This window comes from Otolemur garnettii, unplaced genomic scaffold, assembly GCF_000181295.1.
Source record: "Otolemur garnettii isolate 467f Iridium unplaced genomic scaffold, OtoGar3 scaffold00072, whole genome shotgun sequence".
NCBI lineage: Eukaryota > Metazoa > Chordata > Mammalia > Primates > Galagidae > Otolemur > Otolemur garnettii.
In genome coordinates this window covers 948,703-974,926 of record NW_003852467.1, presented here as the reverse complement: position 1 = coordinate 974,926, position 26,224 = coordinate 948,703, and the positions used below count along the sequence as shown (strand labels likewise).

Sequence of the window (26,224 nt, the reverse complement as noted above, 5' to 3'; positions counted from 1 at the left end):
AAAAAAAAAAAAAAAAAAAAGCCATTTAGGGTTTATTCTGAGACAAATTTGGGGACCATTGACCTGGAGCCACACCCAAGAAGTCTTGAACACATGGACTGGAGGTGGCAGGGTTGCAGTTTGTTTGTACACATTTTAGGGAGACAGTGATTACAGGTGAGTTCACAAATCAGTACCTGTAAAACATACGTTGGTTTGGCCCCCAAAAGTGGGACATCTGGAAGTAGTAGGTTATAAGCTATGGGTGGATTTAAAGATTCTTTAGTTGACAATTGGATAAAAGAGTTAGGCTAAAATACCAGAAGTCAGTGAAAAAGAACACTTGAGATAAAGGGTCTGTTACTTACAGAAAAAGTACTGGACAGACTCAATTGGTTTGTTATGTATATTAAGGACCTGCAGGTATGTCTTATATAGCCTTAGGCCTATTAGTGAGTCGCAGAGGAGGTCTCTAAGAAGGGGAGAGGGGCATTATGAGGCAAGTCTGATCTCCATTGTCATGGCTAGTAATTCAGTTTTAGGGATCCCCTTGGTCAAGAGAAGGTCTAGTAGGTCAGTCACTGAGGAGGGAATCTTAGTATTTTATTTTAATTCACAGGTTCAACTAAATTTTCCAGCCTTCATTTTCGTTGGTCCTAACAAGCTCTGGCCTTCTACAGAAATACAAAATAATTCTGTATTTTCACAAGATCTGTAAGTGATTCGCACATACCTGAAAGGTTGGAAAGCTGTTGCTCAAAGAATGGTGCTACTCCATTTAAATCATTCTCTTCAGTGCCCAATTAGTGTTCAACAAAAGATTAAGCTCTGAATATACATTACTTCATGTAGTACTTATTGGTATGCCACTTCTTAAGACATAGGTACTTTAAAAAAAGATTTTATGGGAGTAGAACCTGTGGCTCAAAGGATTAGGGTGCCAGCCCCATATACAGGAGTGGCAGATTCAAACCTAGCCCCGGCCAAAAACTGCAAAAAAAAAAAAAAAAAAAAAATTATGATGGCAAATACTAAAAAATTCACACAATTGTAGAGTTAAAACTATAATAAACCTTCCCTGTATCTTTCACTCAGCTTCAACAGTGAAAGCCACATATTTTTCATGATTGTTTTAAAACAAATCCCAATCATCACATAATTTTATCCTGAAATAGTGTTTATATAACACACACTCCTTTTTGTGGAGGGCATGGTAAAAATATTTTTAAATTATTCCTTAATAGCCTCAAACATCCTGGCATTGTTTATATGTCCTTGATTGTCTTATAATTGTGTACACTTTTTTGCTGGCATTTCTTCTTTAAGTACTTTGAAACAGCATCTAAATAAGGCTTATCTATTGTGACTATTTGATATGCCTTTGGAGCCTCCCCCCCCACACACACACACATTTAGCTACTAGGTTCCTACAAATGAAGGAAATGTTCATATCATTTGAAAGAGGAGGAAACTGGAACTCAGAACTTAATTGTCCCAAAGTTAAATAGCTAGTCAACGGCAATGCCAAAGTTGAAACCAAGCTTGTCCATCGTCATTGATTATTCCCTATATCATGTGATTGCCCTTAGATTGTCCCCTAATTTTCTCTTCAGTTTCATTTAACTCACTGACTTCTTGTCTTTTTGTTCATTCTAAAAGATTTTTTGTGTGTGCATATCCATTTTGATAACCCACAATTTAAACTCCAGACCGTTGAGGACTTAGATACACCAACAAGTGATGTTAATACCCTTCCACAATAACTCATAGAATGAGGGAAGGTACTATCCCCCCCTTGCTTGCTTGCTTGCTTGATTGATTGTTCCCTAATGTTAAGCCTAAATACTTTCTAATATATGTGTAGCTATAAAGATGACTTGTTAATGCCATCCTGGGAACTTCTATAAATCCACCCCCATGTTTTGGTTGCATGTAAATTTCTCACCAAATACTATAGGTTTATATTCCCATCTTACCTTTCTCTACCAATTCAAAGCCTATGTTGCACGATGTACGAATGATATTGTAGTAGTCTAGTTATCTTTGGCAATGTTGGGGCTCAGAAAACAATATCCCAAAATATGGTGCTTTGACCTGCTGAACTGAAGAAACAGCCCCAAGATCTGTATGACATCCCTCTCAATCCTCTTTCTTTCCCAAAGCACAAGATAAATTTCCTTATTTGCTTAAAGTCCAGATGATCCAAAGAAGGGAAAAGTTACCTCTGGTACCTTCCCTGAGTTTTAATTAACTTAACATATTTGGCAGGAAAAATGACTGAAATTTGTCAATACAACCAGACTTTTGCCACACTGCACTGAGGGCCCAACAAACTTTATCCCAAGCCATTGTACAATCTTCAAGTCCATTTAATTCCCTTAAAAATCATTTGCTATCCCCCTTAAAATAGCATACAGTTCCCTGGGCAGTACCTGTGGCTCAGTGAGTAGGGCACCGGCCCCATATACTGAGGGTGGCGGGGTCAAACTTGGCCCTGGCCAAACCGCAACAAAAAATAGCCAGGCATTGTGGCCAGTGCCTGTAGTCCTACCTACTCGGGAGGCTGAGGCAAGAGAATCGCCTAAGCCCAGGAGCTGGAGGTTGCTGTGAGCTATGACGTCACAGTACTCTACTGAGGGCAATAAAGTAAGACTCTGTCTCTACAAAAACAAACAAAAACCCCCCACATTTCCCATCTCCTTATGAAGACGAGTATATATCTGTACCCCACTGTGGTATTGGTTAATAATTTTCTTCTAATTTTTCCATGCTATATACATTATAATAAAGTTTTGTTTGTCTTTTCTTCAATTAATCTGCCTTTTGTCAGTTGATTTTTCAGCAAACCTTCAGATATAGTAAAGGGTAAGCTTTCCCTTTGCACCTACAGCAATCCTTTAGTTCTGCCTTTAATGTCGGGAAATAGTTTTGTGTTATAATTTATAACAATTGTTCTAAACTTTAAAAATTTTTAACATTGTCTATTTATGTTACATATTGGAGATTAATATGATACCTTTGTCTCCCACCTTCCTTCTGATAAATTATTTAAGTCCACTTAACTACAGCCGTATTCTTGAATAAGTTAGAGTATACAATCACCCCCAGTGAATATACCCAAATACTCCTGAATATACCCAAATCCATGCATACTGAGGTTTCTTATTCAGCCTTGCTGAACCCACATATACAAAAATTTGGCTCTTGTGTACACAGGTTTTGCATTCTGCAAATACTGTATTTCTCATACACATTTGGTTGAAAAAAAAATCTGCATAAGTTTTGGGCAGTGGCAGTACCATAGCCAAAGAGGTTTTTCTGAGGTGCAATTACTACTAATTGAAAACTTTTCTCAATACCCCACTGTGAGGATTTGCAATAAAGTTGGCACTATATTGGCAATTTTTGACAGTCTGTAAGGAGACTGTAAGAAAAAAAATCTGCATATAGCTGAATCCATGAAGTTCAAACCCAACTTTTTCAGGGGTCAACTGTATATACATTTTATAATACTGGGACAGGACTATAGGACAGGAATATATCACATATAGGCACCTAACCATTTTCATAGAGAGCTTTTCTAGTATCCAAGGGGATATTGGAAGGCACTCTTTCACCTTTGTTATATTAACAGGTATGAAATAGAGCAACATTTGACCAATTAGAATATATAATTTATGATATTCATTTAATACATTAATCTTCTATCTTGAGATCAATACTAACATTTGGCATACAAAATATTTGCTCATCTAAACTTCCTATTTTTCAAATGAATGGAAACCATTATACTCTCAAAAATCTATATATTGCAATATGACCTAGAATTCTAACCTAACTTCTAGTTTCTTGATCAGTGACCATTAACGAATTAAGTATTAAATGGCAGGGTTTCAACCAAGTGCTCATAGTTGCCTATGACTTACCTACAAACTTTTAGTTGGGCTTTTCTCTGCCCTGCCCTGAAATCCGGCTTGTCTTCGAGTCTGATTAAACAGAAAAATGCAGACCATTCTCTCTTCACAGATCTTTCTAAGAATGGCTTACCATAGTGAGAAATAAACAGCCCTGATCATATTGTTTGCTCAGCCCGCTCATTCCTCCACTTTCCCTCCAAAAGTTCCTTCTAGCCCGGCTTATCCCTCCCTATAAAAGAAAATTATTTTTCAGTTTAATTTTTGTGATTCAGGCGAATCCTGAGGCCAGAACATTCTCCCTATTTCCACATTCTTCATTATCAATTCTCTCTTTATCTAAGTCCAGATATTTATTTATTTAGAGACAGAGTCTCTCTCTGTCACCCTGGTGGAGTCTCTCTCTGTCCAGGTACTGTGGCATCGTAACTCACAGCAACCTCAAACTCTTAGGCTCAAGAGCTATTCTTGCCTCAGCCTCCAGAGTAGCTGAGAATACAGGCTCCTGCCACAACCCCTGGTTGTTTTTAGAGATGAGCTCTTGATCTTACTCTGGTTGGTCTTAAACTCCTGAGATCAAGCAATCCACCACATCAGCTTCCCAGAGTGCTAGGATTATAGGTGTGAGCCACCATGCCTGGCCTTCAGATCTGTTTTTATTCTTTTGGTTTAAGCAAATGGGAGTTCTTGCTTATCATTGATTTAATGTCTTTCTTTACAGTGATTCTAATCCCTCTGGTTTCTAATCTCTGATAGAAAAATAATGGTCACTGAATTTTTTGAGCATGTTAATGACGTTTCTACAAAAGGGCTATGTGACTAGAATTCTTAGAGAATTACCAGTATAGTGTCTTTCTTTTAGTTTCTGAAAACTTAACCTTGAATCACTGTTGGGACTACTAGAGATATGTTATAATATAATAACATAGATTATATTGTTATTATTAATTAATTGATTAATATTATTAATATTATATTATGTACAATATAATATCTACATTATATATAACATATATATTATATATATATAACATATATTATATATATGGGTTTTTTTAAGTGACTCCCTTGCTGTCTTCAGTTCCTAAGTACCTGGTCCAGATACTCAACAGAAGTAGAAATTTCAATTGAGAAGTAACAAAGGCAACACAGACAGAACATAAAAGTAAAATCATAGAGACTTCTAAGTGCAGAAGAAAGAAAGAAAGAATGAAAGAGAGAAAGAAATAAAGAGAGAGAGAGAGAAAGGAAGTTTTGCTGAAGCATAGACAATTCCAAAGAGAAGAAAATGGCCCTTCCTTGCAGGTGAGAGGAGAGCCCCATTCCAAAGACAGTACACAGATATAAGTATCTTATCTCATTCTCCTATCCTTATCTTATTGTTCCTATAGTTATCTGTAAGGTATTTCATTGGTCCTTTTACATCTTCACATATTCTTTTCTATACATTTACCTTAGTTGCTACATGTGCCCATTTTCCTTCTTTTTAACCATAATTGCTACCTGCTTTCCTGATAATTATATGGTGGTAACTACTAGTCTTGTGATTTTTGTAGCATTTATAGTGTGCATTGTTCTGTAACTGTGATCATTACCCCTCTCTGTATCACAAGCTAAAAACTGCATTTTATGGAAAATGGGACATAGTTGGTCAACTGAGTCACAACTGAAACTCTTCATTTACTTCAGGGCCATTTCTTACTCCCTTATCTTTGAGGCCAGGCTTTCCTCCTACTCCTCTGTAGCCTTTTTGATCCTATTCACATCTATGTTTATCCTTTTTAATGAAGGTCATGACTGCAGTATTTATATATTTTATATATATATATATATATTTTTTTTTTTTTGCAGTTTTTGGCCAGGGCCAGGTTTGAACCCACCATCTCTGGTATATGGGGCCAACGCCCTACTCCTTTGAGCCACAGGCACTACTCCTGCTGTATTATATTCTAAATTTTCTAAGTTTAAGGCATAAAAGCTTATTGAAATCATCAATGTTGTTGTTACAAGGCCACTAGACTTTTTTATCTGCTGCACAGTAATCAGACCACTAAGACAGCAGGGGTCATAGAAGAGAAAAATTCCATAATCATTGTGCAGCCAAACAAAGAGATCAGAGAAAACTCTCAAATCAGTCTCCTACAAGAGTTCTGGGCTGGGCTTTTTAAGGGAATTTTGGCAGGCAGGGGGGCTGGACCCTGGCATAACTAATTGGCTGGAGCTGGAGGATGAAATTAAAGAAATGTAAGAACTACATTCTTGCACTGAGTCAGTTCCTTGGCAAGGCTCACAGGACTGGTTGGTGTCCGTGGTCCCACTGAAATGCAGTCAAGAAAATATCTTAGAAAACAGTCTTACATTTAACACTGAAGTTGTTATCTATAGGCGCAATTCAGAGAAATTGGAGGACTTTCTGACAAAGGGTATGTTAACTCTTAAGCAGTAAACAGCTATAAGGGAGTGGGCTATGGGAAAGAGCAAGTTAATGTTCACCTATGCTTTTTAAAGGCTATGTTATTGTTAAAATCCCAGCAATTTGGTTTTAATTCATTTTATTAGGATGGTTTCATTTTTACTGAACATGGAACTCAAATTACCACTGACTAATGAAGCCAAGGAAAAGACTTTGACTTTTACATCACAGGAACAGATGTCAAATACTGAGTGTGAGTGAAAGCTGATCATAGGTACTCTGGAAAGCAGTAATATTTGAAAAACCATCACCCTTCTGGGACTGACCAAGGTCAGCGTGGAATGGAGAACAGATGGTGCACTAAAATTACTCTCCCTTTAAAACTATACAGAGCTATTACTACTTGATAATAACAACATTTTTAAGCAGAATTATGCTGGGTTTGCACTGAAGGTTTTTTTCTTTCTCAATCCAGAAAGACAGCTCAGGGTTTTTTTGATGTTGCTTTTATCTCACTAAATAATAACTTTGAAACGAATTGTTCTACTATGTGATTTTAGGCATTATATGTAGCTGTTAATTCATAGTCGTCTTCACTCTGGCTCTAAATTAAGATCCTCTAGAGAACTTAAATTAATATCAGTACTCAAGCTCCACTCCAGACCAATTAAATATGAATCTCTGGAATGGAATGGATGGGAACGCATTCTAAAATTTACTCAAGATATTCTCCTATGCGTTCACACAGAATCCTCCCTGGTGTCCAATTACTTACCAGGTCAAGACTCTAACACTGTTGAGCTGTGTGACTATAGGCTGGTTACTCAAACCTCTTGAAGCCTCAGTTTCTATATTTTCAACTTGGAGGTACTGGTTATTCATGATAACTGAGAAAATTGTGTAAAATTCTTATAATATTACCTGGTATATAATAAGTACTCTCTTTATGCATGGTATTGTGGTTATTATATTTGTGACTACTATTACCATTATATTACTATTAATATAGGCTATTATTATAGTTTAAAATAAGGTACAGTCTATTTTTATGATCAAGATAAGGTACCACCTGTTCTCACAGAGCAGGCAAAGTGATTCTTGTAAACACAAGGCTGCTCATGTTGCTCCTCTGTGAAGATGCCTCTTATGGCTTTCCAGCTGATGTCAGTTGAAAGCCCCCATCCTTCAGGTGGTCTGCATGACCCCCTTGGCCATTTCCACCTTGTCTTCTACCCTTATTCCTCCAAGAATCTATTCGTTCAGACCACCCATCAGCAACAGTCTTCTTGCTGGTCTTTAGACACAGCAGGCATGGCTCCCTGTGCCCTTTGGACATCTTCTGTTACTTTTCCTAGACATTAAAACGCCTCCCTCCCTCAGCTACTTTAGGTCTCTGCTGAAATGCTATCAGTGACTTTCTGCTTTACCAAAAAGTAGTCCTTACCTCCATAGGACTCTCCAAACCCTTAATTTCCTCCAGTTTTCATTATAAATCATGCTTACCACCTGAAAGTAGTATATTTATTTGTTTAGTCTTGGTCTCCAGCAAGGGAATTTGTGGGAAAATACGTGTTTAGTTAACTGTCATATCCCAGTACCAAGAAAATTGTGTGCTGTGCCAAAGGTAGTCCCTAAATCTTTGTTCAGTCTATAAGGTCAGAAAATTAAATTCACAAACTCATCCTAGCAAAAGTGCTACATATCTCATGGCTGAGTATAACTGTGATCACCTTTGAAGTACTCCTCTTGGGAAGCTATGATGCCAGCACCTGGTCCACCCTTCAAAGCAATTTTGAACTCTTTTTCACAATGGCCATAGAGTTGTCATTATATGAGGTCTGACAGTTACATTCATGAACTCATCCTAGAAAATGTGCTACATACTTCCTTGCTGAATATCACTAAGGTCATTTTTGAAGGTGGGGAGCTATGCACTGATGCCAGCAGCTAGTCCACCTTTGAAAGCAGTTTTTCTAGGATAATTTCATGAACTTAATTGTCCAACCGTATAAAAAAATGGGATTTTTTATAGCACTTCTTTAATATTTAATTTACATATATTACTACAAAACTGTTAGTATTTTAGGGATAATTTCTTTTGTACTTATCAAAATTCTAGAATCAGTAAAGCCAACAAAGAACTTCCCAACAATTATGAAGGCTGTTCTGAAATTTTAAATATGTTTTGGCACCTAAATAAAAAGGCTGAGTCTGATACCCTCTGCTCTGATCCATCCACAATGTTCTTCTAAGAAGCTGTGGCTATCTTCATCTCATACTGAAATGCTTGCTTCTACTACAGAAGAGTGAATTTGGAAAAGTCTGTTCAACTTTTGGCATACTATTATAATAAAAATTTTCAATGAGTGACCATTTCAAACTTTAAGCCTATAGGACTATCATAATGTTTATTTTCTCTCTCCACTATGTCCCACCTTCAAATTCATTTTCTTCATTATCTCTTACCGATAGATGTTATTGGTTGAAGAAGGTAGATTTTGTGAAAGAACCCACTTTACATGTTGTAGGCACTTTAAAAGTGTAAATTTCTCTCCCTCTTTCTTTGGCTCTCTTCCTGAAACCCAGTACACTGGGTTAATTATTGCATTAATTGTGTTAATTATTGCATTTGTTAAATTATGTTGTGTATTAGATTTACATTTATATTTATTGGTATCTCCCATTAGATTGTAAATTCCATCTAAATAAATTCCCTTAAGTATTTTTATCCATCTCTTAACACTGTGCTTATGTGCTCCATCATTGTTTAACTGAATTGACCGTGTGCCTTAATGGCCATAACAAATGGCACTTTTCTTTTTCTTTTCTTTTTTTTTTTTTTTTAAGAGACAGAGTCTCACTTTGTTGCCCTCAGCAGAGTGCTGTGACATCACAGGTCACAGCAACTTCCAACTCCTGGGCATAGGCAAGTCTCTTGCCTCAGCCTCCCAGATAGCTGGGACTACAGGTGCCTGCCACAATGCCCAGCTAACAAATGGCACTTTTAATTTATTTGGCTCATTTATCTTCAGTGTCCCATTTTGGAAATTCATTAGTAAAGAAAAAAAGAGGGCTCTTCCTGTACTGCTGATAAGAATATATCTAACATATCTGATGGGTAGAAATGAAGGAGTGCAGGTTTCAACTCAGGGAGGGAAGTGTTTTCTCGAGGCTGGTCGCCAGTGGAATGGTTTCCTCCCAAGACAAGGAATTACTATCACTACAAGTATTAGAACAGAAGAAATTGGCCATCTCTCAATAAAGGAGGACTCCATTGGTTCTGTGAAATGTACATACATACTTTAGTGCAATGTAATATGTTGAGATCGACATATTACATTGCACTAATCTAAATTATGTACTAAATTTAGGTGCTAAATCACTGACACTAAAACTTACAGACCTGTATTTGTTAATAAATAGTTATCTGATAAATGCAATAAGTCTGCCTAAAGGAAGATGGGCTCTTGGTTTGAGAGTGAACTTGGTTACAGAAGTTGTGCTAGAGTTGAGGCTTACCCTGGTCCTAAAGGACAGGAGGGATGTCCTCTCAAAAGCAAGAGCATTTGAAAGGAGTATGACATCTCATTTATGAGTGACTTATCCTTAATCTGACCAGGATCCTTATTAGCCAAGTGATGTATTTACTTTTGGTATTTTTTTTTTTTTTTTTTTTTGAGACGGAGCTTCAAGCTATCCCCCTGGGTAGAGTGCCATGGCATCACGCTCACAGCAACCTCCAACTCCTGGGCTCAAGCGAGTCTCCTGCTTCAGCCTCCCAAGTAGCTGGGACTACAGGCGCCCGCCACAACACTGGTGCAGCCATTATTGTTGTTTTCGGGCTCAGGCTGGGGATTTGAACCTGCCACCTTAGGTGTATGTGGCTGGCGTCTTAGCCACTTGAGCCACAGGCGCCAAGCCTACTTTTGGTATTCTTAGTGCCCCTTTATTCTGTTGCTGTGATCAAGAAAGTGTAATACAGATTTAATATTAATATTGATGCATTAACATTATTAAATACAAGTGGCAAGATATAAACAATGTGACTACATATTTTTAACTATTCCAAATTACCTTCCTTCCAAGCTGCTGAATTATAACAAGAATTTAATTTTTTCACCCGAGTTATTACTTGAATATACAGTAACTCATGTGTCATGTATTCTAAGTTATGTTTTTGCCAGATTTGTTTTTCTATATCTTTGTGTCAAATTTAATATAATTTCTATGTTAAAAAGAATGGGTGTCACAAATCATAATTATAAGGTAATAAATAAGTTCATTTGATCTTTCCTGAGACATGGGAGTACAGACTCAAATGCTAAGTGGTCATTAGGTAACAGAGATGTTAGAATTAGGTCTGGTATAAGCAGTAGGAGTGATGGAGCTCAGGGAAAATAGCAAACTGGAATGGAGATGCTCTGAATGTACATTCACATTTTTTACAAAAGCTTGAATTAGCCAAACAACTATATGGACATTGAGCTCACCTGCTAGCAGTTTGGAATCACTCATCAATTGTTTTGTATGTGTATGTGTGTGTGCTTTTAATCCCTATTACTTTTAGCTTTTTAATGTGCTATTAAGCTTTTTTTGTTGTTGTTGTTGTTGAGACAATGTCTCACTCTGTTATCCCAGGCTGTGGTGCTTTGGCCTCAGCCTGGCTCACAGCAACCTCAGACTACTGGGTTCAGCAGATCTGATGCTGGTCTCCAACGCCTGAGCACAAGGGATCCTCTTGCCTCAGCCTCCTAGAGTGCTAGGATTGCAAGCAGAGCCACAACACATGCCTGATATTAAGCTTTTAAATTACATTTTTTGGACAATTTTGGAAGCCTTTTTGAGGTAACTGAATAAAGCTTTGTGTATTTTTATTTCCTTTTTCTTTTTTCTTTTTTTTTTTTTTTGTAGAGACAGTCCCACTCTATTGCCCTCAGTAGAGTGCTGTGGCATCACAGCTCACAGCAACCTCCAACTCCTGGGCTTAGGAGATTCTCTTGCCTTAGCCTCCTGAGTAGCTGGGACTACAGGCACTTGCCACATACCCAGCTATTTTTTGCTGCAGTTTGGCTGGGCCAGGTTTGAACCCTCCACCCCCCATATATGAGGCTGGTGCCCCACCCACTGAACCACAGGCGCCACCCAAGCTTTGTGTATCTTAAAATCAGAAAATTTTCAGCCCAACTAATTCACATATGCAGCCATTCACTCAGCAACACTAAAATGGCCAATTCCTTTGGGCAAACTGATGAAAATTGCAGTATTCTTCCGTTTGGAGGACTCATAGATGAATGAGATAAGTGCTATTTAGACAGAGGAGTTTATATAGAGTGGATTTATAAATAAAACTAAGATTTAGTACTGTTAATTATGTAAGTAACCTGAATTGCACTTCAGAATTTAAAATATGTAACTAAAGATAGATAGACTAGACTTAACACAAACTTGAAAGTATAAACTTGCTAAACACTAATGAAGACTGTCATGTATTTGAAGAGCTTTGAAGAGTCAAGCATGGTGCAGTACACAAGCTATTCTGGAAGCTGAAACAGGAGTGCTTGTGAATAGCCCCTACATTCCAACCTGGGCAAAAGGTTCATATCTTTAAACAAAAAAAAGAAAAGCAAAAGAGATAGTTTTGAATTTTAAATAAAGATAAAATTATTTTTTTAAAGGTTGATTCAGATATTTTAAAGTAAGGTCTCCTTTACATCTATAGTTAATCATCTATTAACATAAAAGGGCATATTGTGCAAATTAAGAAAAATTGGTAACAAAAAATGCTATTTTAATTGATTTATTAGAGGTCAAATCTGACTTATGCTATGTATGTCAAATAAACTATATTTAGTAATTAGGGAATGTATCTATAAATATTCACCTATCTATGATAGCAGAAATTCTTATACATATATAATATTCATTGAAAGTGTCCTAGTAAATAATTTACTCTAATTGTGGATGAAGTAGATGAACATATTGAATGTCTCTAGGTGGCCCTCAATGCTGCCTTACAAATGAAGCCATCAATAATAAATAGCTAAGGAGAAGATATAGTCTGGGAAATTATAATATATCTGTAATGACAGGTGCTTTGGATAAATGATACACATTTAAATTTCAGCTGGTTAATAGGAATATGCTAATGTTCAACTCAATTCAGCCTGAAGTCATGTGTGGCCTTAAACAATCAAAGTAAGAGTTTCCAATTTGATCACCCAAATTTCTTTAACAGTATTCACAATTAGCAATTTGACACTGTGGGTGAAGATTTGAAGCATTCATTAATTCAACAAATATTTACTCCGTGTCTGCTGTGTGCCCTACATTATTTTAAGCACTCAAGTTGCATCAAGAATTAAAACAAAGATCCCTGCCCTGTGGAGCTTAGAGTTTAACAGGAAGAGACAGACAATAAATAGTAAATATAATAAAAGTTAAGTTTCTCTATTATGTGGTAAGTGACAGAGGCTAGAGGAAAAAAAAAATGAGTAGTATAATGTCATGGGGAGTGCCAAGGAAGGAGTGTGTCATAGGGGGTTAAGGAGCAATTCCTTTAAGAAGATGCTTATTAAGCAGAGATTTGAAGAAATGAGAGAAGATAGATGGTTATCTGGGGAAAGATCCTTCCAGAAAAGGAGAAGAGCAGTTGTGAGGCCATCAAGATGGATGTTACAAAGAGGCCTGTGTGGCTTAAATGCAATGAGCAAAGAGAGAGGATGGTAGGAGAAAGGTAGCAGACCCCTGGACTCAATAGAGCCTTAGAGCTCTAAGGATTTGAGCTTTTACCCTGAGTAAAATATGTAGCCATTGCACAGCTATAAGCATGATTCAATAATTGCAAAAATATAACTTTACATTTAAAAAGTGAAAATCAAAACTGCAAACATGTCATTCCCACAGAAGGCTCAGTAAAGAAGAAAGGGACAGGCAAGTACTGAATGTGGGGCACTCTCAAGCACAGAACTGATGGCATCCACATTACTCAGTGTCCAATCAGGGTAAGTGCACATATTCTATAGCATTTCCAAGAAACATATGGACCAGTGGAGAATGAGGGAAAATTCCAGAAAAATAGAAATTTAGTAAAAGAATACCCCAATGTCTTCACACTTGCCTGAAGATTGTAGGGACCAAGACCCTTGACATCCTAAAGTTTTACTGAAAAATCACTAACATGAGGTAAATTGATTAATAGTAGCCAAATTTCTCTCTGCCTGTTCCTTGGTCTGGGAGATTTTAAGAATGAATCCATGGACCACTGAGTAAGCAAAAGGACAGATTTTATTGAAAGATAAAAGAGATAGATAAGTGAAAGAGGGGAACAAAAGCCTCTGGTAGCAGAGAGGAGAACACAGATGGGCAGCTTGTTTGGGCCTTCGGTCTAGGGGTTTATATATTGCTTTTCTTATCCTGCGGGCAGAGGTTTGAGGTGGATGGAAAGAATGTAACCCTTTGGCACTTGGGCAGAAGTTAATTTTAAAAGTATAATACTGCAGAGGAACATGGTCCCACCCAAGGCATGGTTCTCTGCTCTGGGAAAAGCAGTAGTGTGTGTTCTAAGAGGCAGCCCAGATGAGATACCAGTCAGGCTGTTTTTTTTTTGTTTTTTTTTTTTTTGGAGTGCGTTTGTCCAGAGAATGTAGCCTGCAAAGAACCTGATTGTGCCTAGAAACAAGATCTGGGCTGGGCCCAGAAAAATGGGAGAGGTCTCTGTCCAGCTCTGAGCAGCAGAACCCTATATCAGAAGGGCATACACATTTATTTAATGTGTATACTGACCGCCTTCAGAATGAAGACTCAATCCCCCAGTGAGGTACAAAATTTCATAAACAATGGGGGCTTTTATTACGCAAGACAGTTTATGGGAGGGAGAGAGGAAGATACTTGGCTAGCAAAGGTAGTCTTGTTACGTAAATGGAACCTTACAAGTAGCATCCTTAAAGAGAATAGGTGACAAATATTTCTTTTTAGATCTTGAAAGGTGTCAGACTCTCAGTTAGTCTTTCCTAGAAAAAAATAGGAAAAGGAAAAAAAAAAGGAAAGATCTAACTGCATCAACGAAAATTCTTTACAAACATAAAGCTCCCCCTACAAAAAACAGCTTTGCAGAATTATTTCTGTCTTTTTGATCTGTGTCAGGTTTCTCAAAATCTGTCAAAGAAATATATTTTGAGGTGAAATATTCTGATGTCCTCCAAGGTCCTGAAGCTTAAGACAAGTTGTGTCTGCTAGCCATAGTAAACTACTAGCTTTTAATGAAACATGGTGACAAATCTGATTACTAAACATATACAGGGAGAGATAATATTAATATACCTGTAGAATATGTGTATGCCCTTTTGATATTGTTGCCTGAGGGAAAAGACAGAGTAGTGTGCTTGATGATTCTGTATGGACAATACCGGACTATTAATCATGTCATCTTCATATGGGGCTAGGGACAAGGGGTAGTATTGTGGTTGTGAAATGTTCCAGATTATGCTTCATGGCTTCCTTGGGAACTGGTCACCTTTCAGACCTAGAAGTCCTCTAGGGCCCCCAGGATTGAAACTGCCCTTATAAATTGATGAAGGACTACAAGGTAAGAACTAGAGTAAGAGTCCCATAATTCTGTGAAGGAACAGGCTTAGCTACAAATAATGATAATAATCAGTAATTGTCCCCTTGTTTGCTTAATAATAGTCACTGTCCCCTGTTTACTTCCAGCTGGTATTTGTAAAGAGTCTAACTTTTCTCCTTAGTTAACAGCACCTTTTAGAACTCTAAAAGTAGTTTTTAAGATACGTTCCAGGACCCCTTTGTGTTCCAGTGGATTGACTAACCTGCCCAGACCAGTGACCTATACCAAGAAACCTACTTGACCGGAGTCATGACCCCAGGATCTCAGGCAAAACAGGAAGATGACTTCCAGACCCCTATAGTTCTTCCCCAGACATAGTCAATTAGCAAACCTTCTATATGAAAGAGTTTTCTACAAAAGAAGCATGGGATTGTCCATGTGCAGGGCTGAGCATAAACTTTGCTCAGCATCTCAGTTTGTTCAGAATAGAAGTCACTGTTTTTCCTTGAAAGGAAAAACAAAACCAGTGTTGTTTCACAGCTAAGCAGAAGAATGGAATATAGCCTAAAAGTGATCATTATAATAATAAATATTATCTTTCTTTTCATATCTATAAGTTGATTCTACATTTTCTTGGACAATACTAGAGATTCAGCACCAGCCTTGACATTGACATGGGAGGTGACTATGGAAGGCCATAGAATAAGGAGTTTCAGGTGTCTCAGGATAACTGCTCCAAGCCTTCTAATGAGAGTCAGCACTTGTGAAGGATAGTGAAGCACAGCAAGCTGATGGGGTTGACATTGTTTGACGGAGTTCAGTGTTTGGTAGAATCTGAATGAGAATGGCACGGTCATTTCTACCTCTGATCTGTCAAATGAGGGCCATGAAATCTGTATCTTCTTTCTGGACTATGACTACTAAGACGGATTGACTGGAGTAGGAGAAGTCTTTCCTCTCATGAAGAAAGCAGAATATTTAGAGTAAGAGCCATGAAGGCTTGCATTCCATCTCCAGGCCCTGTGTGAGCCACGTGGCTGAAATTGGTTATATTGACATACTTTTAGAGTTAATTCTTGGTCTCTAAGTATCACTCTCTAACCTATGTTTTAATCTCTATTTCTCTGGAATCTTAAAGACAAATGCCCCTTCAAGTGTCAGCCCCACTAGAATTTCTCCAGAAAACTTAACTCTTAAACAGGTAAAGAGGTTGAGAACTTATTCAGAACTTAGTGTTCCTTCTCCTCAGGTTAGATATATGAGGCCATTTCATAGTCTTATCTTCCTTATGGTCTATGATGCCACACTCACCACATACTATGACATGAGGAGAGCTGTAACTATAGGGAACAGAAGTTGCAGAATGTATTAACTCTTGCATGCATGGATTGTGATGCTGTGGGCCCATACACAATCCCATGTGGCTGAAGCAAGACAAGGATTTCTCATTATTGAGCTCCATACTATTCCATCAAAGGGCCTCAAAAGACAGCTGTGGGGGAGGAGAATCACTGAAATTTACCAGGGTTAGAGATTGCCCATCTTCATTAATGCTTCACAGAGAAAACTGAGGAGGGTAGTCACACAGAGCTTTTCCTGGAACATTGTTAGTCACTGCACAGTTCCTGAGGCAGTTTCAGTGAAATTTCTGTAACAACGTTTAGCTCTATGAATTTCATAGGAAAGGATTCATCATTTTACTGGTAACAAACAGATTAGTTGAAGGATACTTCCTCATTGTCAAAGTAACTGTGAGTAGACACCATTTTATCTCTAGGAGCTTGATGTCAAAGTTCCCTTTCAAAGGAAGAGCATGGATAAAATGGAGCATATCCCCACTGATACAGTGCGTCCAGTACCAAAGAAGGACTAAAATTTTCTTCTTGGGGGCAAGTTCAATATGATACAGTTTCTTACAAATAGTAACTTGGATGATAATATCCAAGTGATATTATTAATATGGTCTTTATTAAAACAACTGAACTCATATAATTTTCAATAATGGCCTCAGAATTGCTTTCATAGGAGACAATATATGGTCACGGGCTTCTGCTGAATTATGCACAGATTGATTTTCAGTCTGTGTTTTATTTAGGATAGATTTAAGTCCTCTTAGGATTTCATTCCAGCAAATTTATGCAAATTTATGCAAATTTATTTACATTTTCTATTGAAATTGGTAGTAAAATTAGTAAAAGACCAATAGAACTGGCCTTCAAAGTGTATATGAGGGAGAAGCTGTTACCCTGAATATGCAAGGGCTACCTTGGTTTATAGTATGTCTAACATCTGAAGCTAGGACAGAGCTTAACAAAAAATCTTCATCTCTAATTTATGAGATTGGCTCACAACAAGGCCAGTTGGGTGAATTTTCTTTCAAGAAAATCATAACTTGAACTTTCCTCAATTTTTTTTTACAAGTTGTTTGGCCTGGTTGCCTGCCTCAAGAGAAGAATTTAAGCCCTGTAGATATATGCCCAGCTTCTAGTTACAACCTTTCTTCTAAAGAGAATTCAGTGTTTGTGATTCCAGACCAGAATTTCTCGAAGTCTCAAGCCCTTAGGTCATATTAGTAACAAGAATTTGAAAATACTCCTGAAAATCTTTCTCACTGCTGATTTAATGCCTAGTTTCTGCAATATGAGCTTCCTAACAGGCTACGTACTCTTAGCTGAAAAAACCTTAAGCTCATCTTCTTATCTGTTTTCAGCTGTTCAGTCATCCATTGAATAGAATAGAGTCTTTTATTTCACTATTTAATTTAATTTCATATTTTCTTCAAATCTCATTGTTTTATCTTATTCAAATGTATATACGTGATTACATATATATACACACACATATGTAGTATATCTTGCCATATATATGGGGTATACATGTATGTGTGTGTATGTGTGAACACATACACACACATACGTATAAAAACAATCATGTCTTTTGCCTCCTCCATTTCATTATGTCATTCTTGCTTTGACGTTCATAGTTTTCCTTTTAACATTAATATTTTTTTTTCTGCAGGGTCAGCTAGTGCTTTCTAAATCATGCACCTCGTTTTTTTGTATTTTGGTTGCTTCTAAGACACAGGAGGCTTCACTTCCACCATATTCCTCTTAATAAAGTAAGACTTATTTCTCAAGTTCAGATTTAAATTAGAAGACTCTTCTAATTTGCCGGTACCTTAATTTGAGAATTAACATCAGCTTCATTGTGAAGATCTCAAGCTCACCTTTGTTTGTGAGGATATAATACTTGAGCAGTTGGTCATTGGCAAACTTACCAAGAAAGTCTTTCCAAGTGCTTAGAACAGTCTCTGGCAAGTTCTAATAAGTGGGTAAATTTACTAGTGTTGTTAATAATAATAGAATCAGTACTCTAGTTTTTCTTTTTTTCAAAACAATCCCAGTGAATATTACAGAGACATGAGCATTCTACTATTAGGAGTGTCGTTGGGTTCACTCTGGAGGTCTTCATAAAGATAGAGTTTGGGGCAAGAGGAAAGAAGGAGCAGAAGTAGGAAAACAATTTTTACAAAGGGTGAGGAGTGCTTTGGATAATTTTCGAATCATTTGTGTTTCAGAATTGATACTTGTTATGTCTGAAGATGTGTCTGATTTAAGAAAGCACAGGGATCACATGGCTTAAGAGGTGAGAGGATGCTGAAATCCCCTATTTTGTACCCTGGTTTCCATTTGCAGATTGTAGAGAGAGAACATGGCATTCTGAAGGAATTTTTAATAATGATAATGGAGGCTTATTAGCTCTTCCTAATTTATTAGTTCACTATCTGGCTGGTAATGTATGTAGATCTTGCAAAGGGTTAAAATAATGGCTCTGGATGATTATGTCCACTGTAATTCTAAAAATGCCCCCCCCAAATTTAATATGTTTTGGAAATCCAAGAGTTTATTTCATCTGCTTGTTTCAGGTAACCTTGAGGGCAACCTGAATTAGGACTAGCCCCAATGTTAAAACCCAAGAACAATGAGGAATGTCAGATCCCTAAGGTCTTCCATTCATTATTTCCTTCTTTCCACCAAAGTTAAGACATATTCATTATGTTAAAAATTGAATATAGTATCTTTATTTTATTACCTAGGGTGGGAATGAATAATTTTTGAGAACAATATAAAAACTGTTTTGCAAGAGTACTAAAATGAGATAAAGAAAAATAAAATTTAGTGAAGTGCCTGTGTCTCAAAAGAGTAGGGTGCCAGCCCCATATGCCAGAGGTGGCAGGTTCAAACCCAGCCCTGGCCAAAAACTGCAACAACAACAACAACAAAAATAAAATTTAAGCTAGATGATAAAATTATTAATTACTTGACCTGATAATATAAAACAGGCTTATTTACACACAAATATTACAATTGTTCAAATGTTAACCATTTTCCCATTCTAGCATAGTGGTTCTCAACTTCTACTGGACATTGATATCAATTTGTGAGGCCTTAGAAACTACATGTACATTCTTTTTTTTTTAACCTGTGAGAAAGTTCTCTTTTTTTAAATGTTAATTAATTTATTTATTTATTTATATTTTTTCCTTGTATTAAGTCGTATATACATAGATCATGAATACATTTATGCCCTTGTGGGTTTCAATGTGTTGATTATTTGTACAACAACAGCTTTCATCTCATTTACTTAATCACAGCGTTAAGATATCTGTGTTCAATACTTGATAGATTTGACTTGTACCTTTGCAGTATGTTCCATAGGTGTGGTCCCACCATTAACCCTCCCTCTATGAAACCACCCCACTCCCTTCCCATCCACCTCCCCTTCCCTCCTTCATCCTGGGTTATACTTGTGATTCATCTTTCATACGAAAGTGTGAGTGATTATAAATTGGTTTCATAGTAGTACTGAATACATTGGATATTTTTTTCCATTCCTGAGATTCTTTACTAAGAAGATTATTTTCCAGCTCCATACATTCTTGGTGCCAAGAAACTCTGATGTAATTTAACTAGAGGGTAACCAGGACACTGGTTTTAAATGCTCCCCAGGTGATTCTAAAGGGAAACCAAAGTTGAGAACCTTTGCTGTAGAACAGTGGTTCTCACACTTTACCTTGCATATGACTCGCCTGGGTGGCTTGTTAAGAATCTGAGCCTGGGTGGAGCCCTGTGGCTCAGTGAATAGGGCGCTGGCCTCATATACTGAGGGTGGCGTGTTCCAACTGGGCCCTGGCCAAACTGCAACAAAAAATTAGCGGGTCATTGTGGCTGGCGCCTGTAGTCCCAGGTACTCGGGAGGCTGAGGCAAGAGAATCGCCTAAGTCCAGGAGTTGGAGGTTACCATAAGCTGTGATAGCACAGCACTCTAGGAGGGTGACAAAGAGAAACTCTGTCTCTTAAAAAAAAAAAAAAAAGAATCGGAGCCCTATCTTCCTAGTTTAGTGAATTTTAGATGGAACCTGCAAAGTGGTGTTTCTCACAAGAAACAGCACTGGCGTTGTTGGTCTGGAGATAGACTTTGAGCTTGTTTGAAAAGCAGAATTTCTAGCCCCACTCCAGATCTGAGGAAACAGCATATGTACCCCATATATATGTAAAATATTTTATGTCTATTGAAAAATCTGTATTTTAAAAAGATCCTTAGGTAATTCATATGCACAGTAAAGCTTATGAAGCAATTGCCATATAAAAACTGAATTAAGGAAAATGCCGTCAAGACAGATTAACACTGGTGCTATGGCCTGAATGTTTGCGTGCTCCCCAAATTCATATGTTGAAATCCTGACCCACAAAATGATGGTTTTAGGAGATTCGGCCTTTACAGAAGTGATTGGGTCATTAGGGTGGAAACTTCATGAATGGAGTCTCTTCCCTAAAAGAGGCTTTTCCCCTCCTCTTTTACAGGAGGGGGTGAGGGAAAGGAAAAGAAAACAAAAAAAAAAAGAAAAGAAAACAGTGACTAATTCTCACATAAATTGGATTTAATTTGACCAAAGTACATTATTTGAACAATAATTTTTAATTCAACTTGTTAATATGTTGTTTAAGATATTGCATCCTCATTTATAAGTGAAATGTGTTTGTAATTTCCCTTTATAATAATATATTTTTTCCAATTTTAAATCAGGTATATCCACATGAAGTAGAATGATTTTGAAGTATTTCTTCTTTTTCTATTGTCTATAAGATTTGGCATGATCTGTTTTTTGAAATTATCTTCTATTTTATTTATAAATATTAGTTGTCTATTTTTTGAGACTTTGGGAAAAAAAAGAAGTTAACTGATAACTTCATACTGAACCTCAGAGTCAAAGCATTCTATGACAGACATACTTTTAACTGACAATGTGAATGTTACTTTTTCTGCCTTATCATTATTATTACTATTGCTCAATATTTCATTGCAGGAATCATCTGATTTCTTTTCCGAATGTATTCATTCTGAGGTTTTTGTTTCTTGTCCTTATCTTAAACATTGTTATTGTTACTAAATTTTAAGCCTCTTTAATTTTGTGAAGGCAAAAAGTGGAAACCGAATAAACACATGTACATGCATAGAGGAAATGAAAACAATTTTTAAAAAGAGGCTTTTCCCCTTCTATGGTGTGAGTACGCTACTAGAAGGGACCGAAGAATGAGCTTTCACCAGATGCTGCTGGTGTCTTGATCTTGGACATCTCAGCCTTCACCCTCTGAGAAATCAGTTTCCATCATTTATAAATTACCCTGAGATATTTTGTTATAGTAGTCAGAACAGACCAAGACAGCTGGTAAACATTTTGTGATAAAATAACATTACCACCAGAAAATAGTGCCATTGTGAGGATCTTTAGGCTATATATGTATTTTTCTGACATTAGAGAAGATTTGGTTCATCCTGCTAATTAATTCTCTCTTTGCATATAAGCAAATGGAAAGCAAAAACAAGTATTATCTAATTTTATCCTTTGAATAACTCTACATTGTATAGCAGAGAAACCAGAAACACTACTAGATCTAAATACTAAGTGAGAGAAGTTCGATTTGAGATGAAGTTTCATATCTAGAATGACATTTTGCCTCTTTCTAAATTATTTTGTTTCAATAACCTTTAGCAAAGTTTATGACAGCTTTAGAATTACAGAAATGTTTTAGAAACAATACAAACATTTTCCATATAAGTCATATGCACTTCCCCCATTGTTAGCATCTCACATTGGAATGGCACATTTGTCATAGTTAATATACCTATATTGATACATTATTGCTAACTAGAGCCCATGTTTTATTCCAATTTTCTTAGTTTTACCCTACCTTTTTTTTTTTTTTTGGTAACTTTTGGAGGATCCTATTTAGAATACAACATTACATTTTGTTGTCATTTTTTCTCAGGCTCTCTATGGCTGTGGCAGCTTCTCACTTTCCTTATCTTTGGTGACCTTGACAGTTCAAAAGAGTACTGGTCAGTTATTTTATAAAGTTTTCCTCAATTTTACTGTGTCTGATGTACTTCTCATTTTTAAACTTAAGTCATGGTCTTTGGAGTAAAAGACCACCGAGGTAAAATGCCATTCTCTTCAAGTATCATTTATGATGGGCTGATATTTGTGATATCACAAATGAGTCCTGCTATCGACATGATTTTTATCCCTGTTGATTTTAACATTGATGATCTGCCGGAGGTACTGTTTGTCAGGTTTCCGTAATGTAAACTTCTACATTTTCCCACTTTCCATATTGTACTCTATGGAAGGAAGTCATTATGCTCTGCCTATCCTTATGTTCTCCTAAGTATCTCAAGAATGGAAGAAAAAGTAGCCAATGTACTCAGTACTTCTATGAAACCAATTTATATTCACTCAAACTTTCTTATGAAAGATAGATCACAATTATAGCCCAGGATGAAGGAGAGAAATGGAGTGGGAAGGGAGGGGAAGGGGGTGGTGCCATAGAGGGAGGGTTAGTGGTGGGACCACACCTATGGAACATATTGCAAGGGTACAAGTCAAATCTATCAGGTATAGAACACAAATGTCTTAACAATAATCAAGTAAATGAGGCAAAAGCTATATTAATTAGTTTGATGTAAGCACTCCAAATTGTATTAAAAATCAACATATTGTACCCCACATATGCAGAAATGTATGCAAGGCCTATGTGTATATGACTTAATAAAAAAAGAAGTGAAAACTTAAGCATCTTCTGCTTCTTCTGCTTTATTCAGCCATTTACCTATGTCAGTATGACCTCACAGATATTTATTTCATACATTGAATTATAATTCTATACTACTTTATTCTATTACTCAAGTTGTTTTGGCTTTGGCTATTGGAAACTTTTTCTGTTTGCTCTTGTGCCTCTTTGCCATATCTTCATCTTTGTGGTTATTTTTTGGGGGGGCACTTTCTTACTTTCTATAAGTACAAGATATTCCAGAATCATCTTGCATATCCCTTGCACCAATCCTTGTATTGGTCATTTCTCCAAGGATCTGGGATTCCTTTTATTGGAGAATGTTATTATTTATTGGTGAATGGTGCTAGGTGTATTCCAAGTCTCAATGTTTCTGAGTTCTCTCATCTGACAAAGGAAGGAAATATACATGTGTATACTAATCCCTGAACATAAACATCTGTAAATATTTTTGTATGTATCCACCTGTATCTACATTGAGTTAAAACAGGAATTCTTTCTGAAATCTCAAATTCTGATCCAGGACCACATACATCATTCTAGCTTTCTCTCATTACTTTTCTATTAATACAGCTCCCCAATCCAATGATGAGAAAATTAGATCCATCATCTACCAATCATTTATTTATTTATTAAATTCAGTTTGCATGTATTGTGCTTTCTGTATTGTCAAACAATGGAAGTCAACTTTACCAACCAATATTGTATTGCTATTACATAATCTGTTTACTTAAAATAATTGCATGACATTATTTTTTAGTCGTGATATGCAATGTGGTATAAAATGCATTGCTTATATGGTAAGATTTTGGTGTTTTAGTGAATGTTAATCCACATATATTCTAAATGAGAGGCCAATTAGAAACATACAGTAAAATTAGTACAAGAGATATCTGGCAGATGAGGTTGAACTAAAATTGGGGCTGCTGTTCAACTGGCACACAGTGGTACATACTTGCCAGAAAATAAAATCTTAACATACTTTCTGGATAATTGATAATTGGCCACTGTCTTAGTGCCTACATCTGGTGCCTGAGCTGCCTCAAATACTCCTTCTGGAGATTGAACCCACTCATGGTCTAGTAACTAAAGGGTTAAGACCTCGCACTGCAGGAGTTCTCCAGGATCCTGTGCTATTTATCCATAGCTCCCTTTTATAGTATAGAACTCACTAGCATTGTCATTTAACTATTCTGCATGTCACCCCATTTTCCGTATGAAACATGATCATGTATTGAATAAACATAGTTATTGTAACTCTAATGACATCACAAGTAGTGGTCCTGCACAGTGTGATTGCAAATAAGATTGAACAGAAATTTCAGTGTCATTAAAAAAAAATCTGCCACTAAAATGTTTCCCTGTGAATTGCTTGGCACTAAAACTCCTCAGTGGTAATTGCCTGCTCTGAAGGAGTATCAGTTGGTGATTTTCCTAATTATGGCCAAGATATTGCTTTACAGAAAGCTTGGTCTTTTCGTGCAAATAATTGGACACAATCTTGTTAACTTGTGGAACTTGCTGATTTCTAAGTACTGGATTTTACAAATTGAGTATATATATTTATATAGTACTATATAGTGACTTCAAAACAGATGTAAAAGAAACTTTGCACATACAAACATCTAAATATGTTAGTCATTAGGGGGGTTAAATAAGTAATTAAATATAATTTATATCTTCCTCATTAATACATTAATTAAGCATTATATTCTTACTTTATAGGTAAATCAATGCTCAGTCTTCATCATAAATGTATTGAATATTTTGCTACTGGGAAATGTATTTAAAAATGTGTAAATATGATGTAAAATCTTGGAATGTTTAGAAGATACAAAAATTTCCATTTTAAAAAAATTAGAAGGTAAAAATTTTAATTACACTGACTTTTTTTATACTGCAGTAACATTTTGCCAACCTTGCTATACAAAAGTAATAGCCATTCTAACCAGGGTAAGGTGATATCTCATTGTGGTTTTGATTTGCATTTCCCTGTTGAGCATTTGTGAAATATACTTGTTTGCTATTTGTGTATGAGATTTTAAGTGGATTTTTGTTGCTACTGAGTTTCTTCTACATTTTAGATATTAGTCCTTTATCAAATGAATAGTTCATAAATATCTTCTCTCATTCTGCAGGCTGTCTCTTATTCAATTTATTTGTTTCCTTTACTGTGTAGAAGTTGTTTAGTTTTATACAATTCCCTATAATCTCATTTTTCTACTCTTGCTTTTATTGTCTGTGCTTTTGAATTTTTCTTCATAAACCTTTGCCCAAACCAATGTCCTGAAGCATTTCCCCTATGTTTTCTTCTAATAGTTTCATAGTTTCAGATTTTATACAGAATTTAAGTCTTTCATCCATTTTGAGTTGATTTTTCTATATAGTAAGAAAGTGGGACCTGGTTTATTTCTTCAGCTTATGGATATCCAGTTTTCCGGGCTCCATTTATTGAGGAGACCATGTGTGTTATTGGTGCCTTTGCCGAAAATCAGCTGACTGTAGACAAGTGGATTTATTTATGGTTCTATATTCCGTGCTATTGGTCTATGTGTCTTGGTTTTAAATACCTTATTATTTTTGAAAGATGGAGGAACCTGCATCACATAGAATAGACCAGAGAGTGATTCAAACACAGAATTCAACCACATGAAATGCACTCAGGTTGACAACAACTTAGTAGCTGTAACATAGGTAAATTAATATTTTCTTTTATCTGCCTTTCTGGGATGCACAGATTAAAAATATGTTTTTTAAGATGAGTAAGGTGAACCAAGTGCATCCAAGGCACACTAAAACATAGCTAAAGTAACTTTTCAGGCAATTCTCTCAAGTGGAAAATGAAGGTAGAATATAATACAACTACTAGAAATATTTTATTCTGCTTATAAATTTCCATTTGACATAAGGCTAAATGTATTTTTTTCATTCTCCACTTAATTACTTTTATCAAATGTATTGAATTGTCTGAATACTGTTAATTATATGTATTTTATTATTTAGTTTCATTTGACCTTTATAACCTTCATATAACCTGAACACTTTTAGCATTCCAACTACATGGAAATGAATATAAAAAGCACTTAATAATGGCTTGGCGCCTGTGGCTCAAGTGGCCAAGGTGCCAGCCACATACACCTGAGGTGGCAGGTTCGAGTCCAGCCCGGGCCCCCCAAACAACAATGATGGCTGCAACCAAAAAATAGCCAGGTGTTGTGGCAGG

General features: G+C 36.5%; 1 non-coding gene across 1 annotated transcript; it reads left to right on the top strand.

Annotated features, from left to right (window-relative positions):
• The first annotated feature begins 3,257 nt into the window (after positions 1-3,257).
• On the top strand, positions 3,258-3,403 carry LOC111726602. The gene has a single exon (XR_002774341.1). It is a non-coding gene; the product is annotated as a U4 spliceosomal RNA (small nuclear RNA).
• The last annotated feature ends 22,821 nt before the right edge of the window (positions 3,404-26,224 follow it).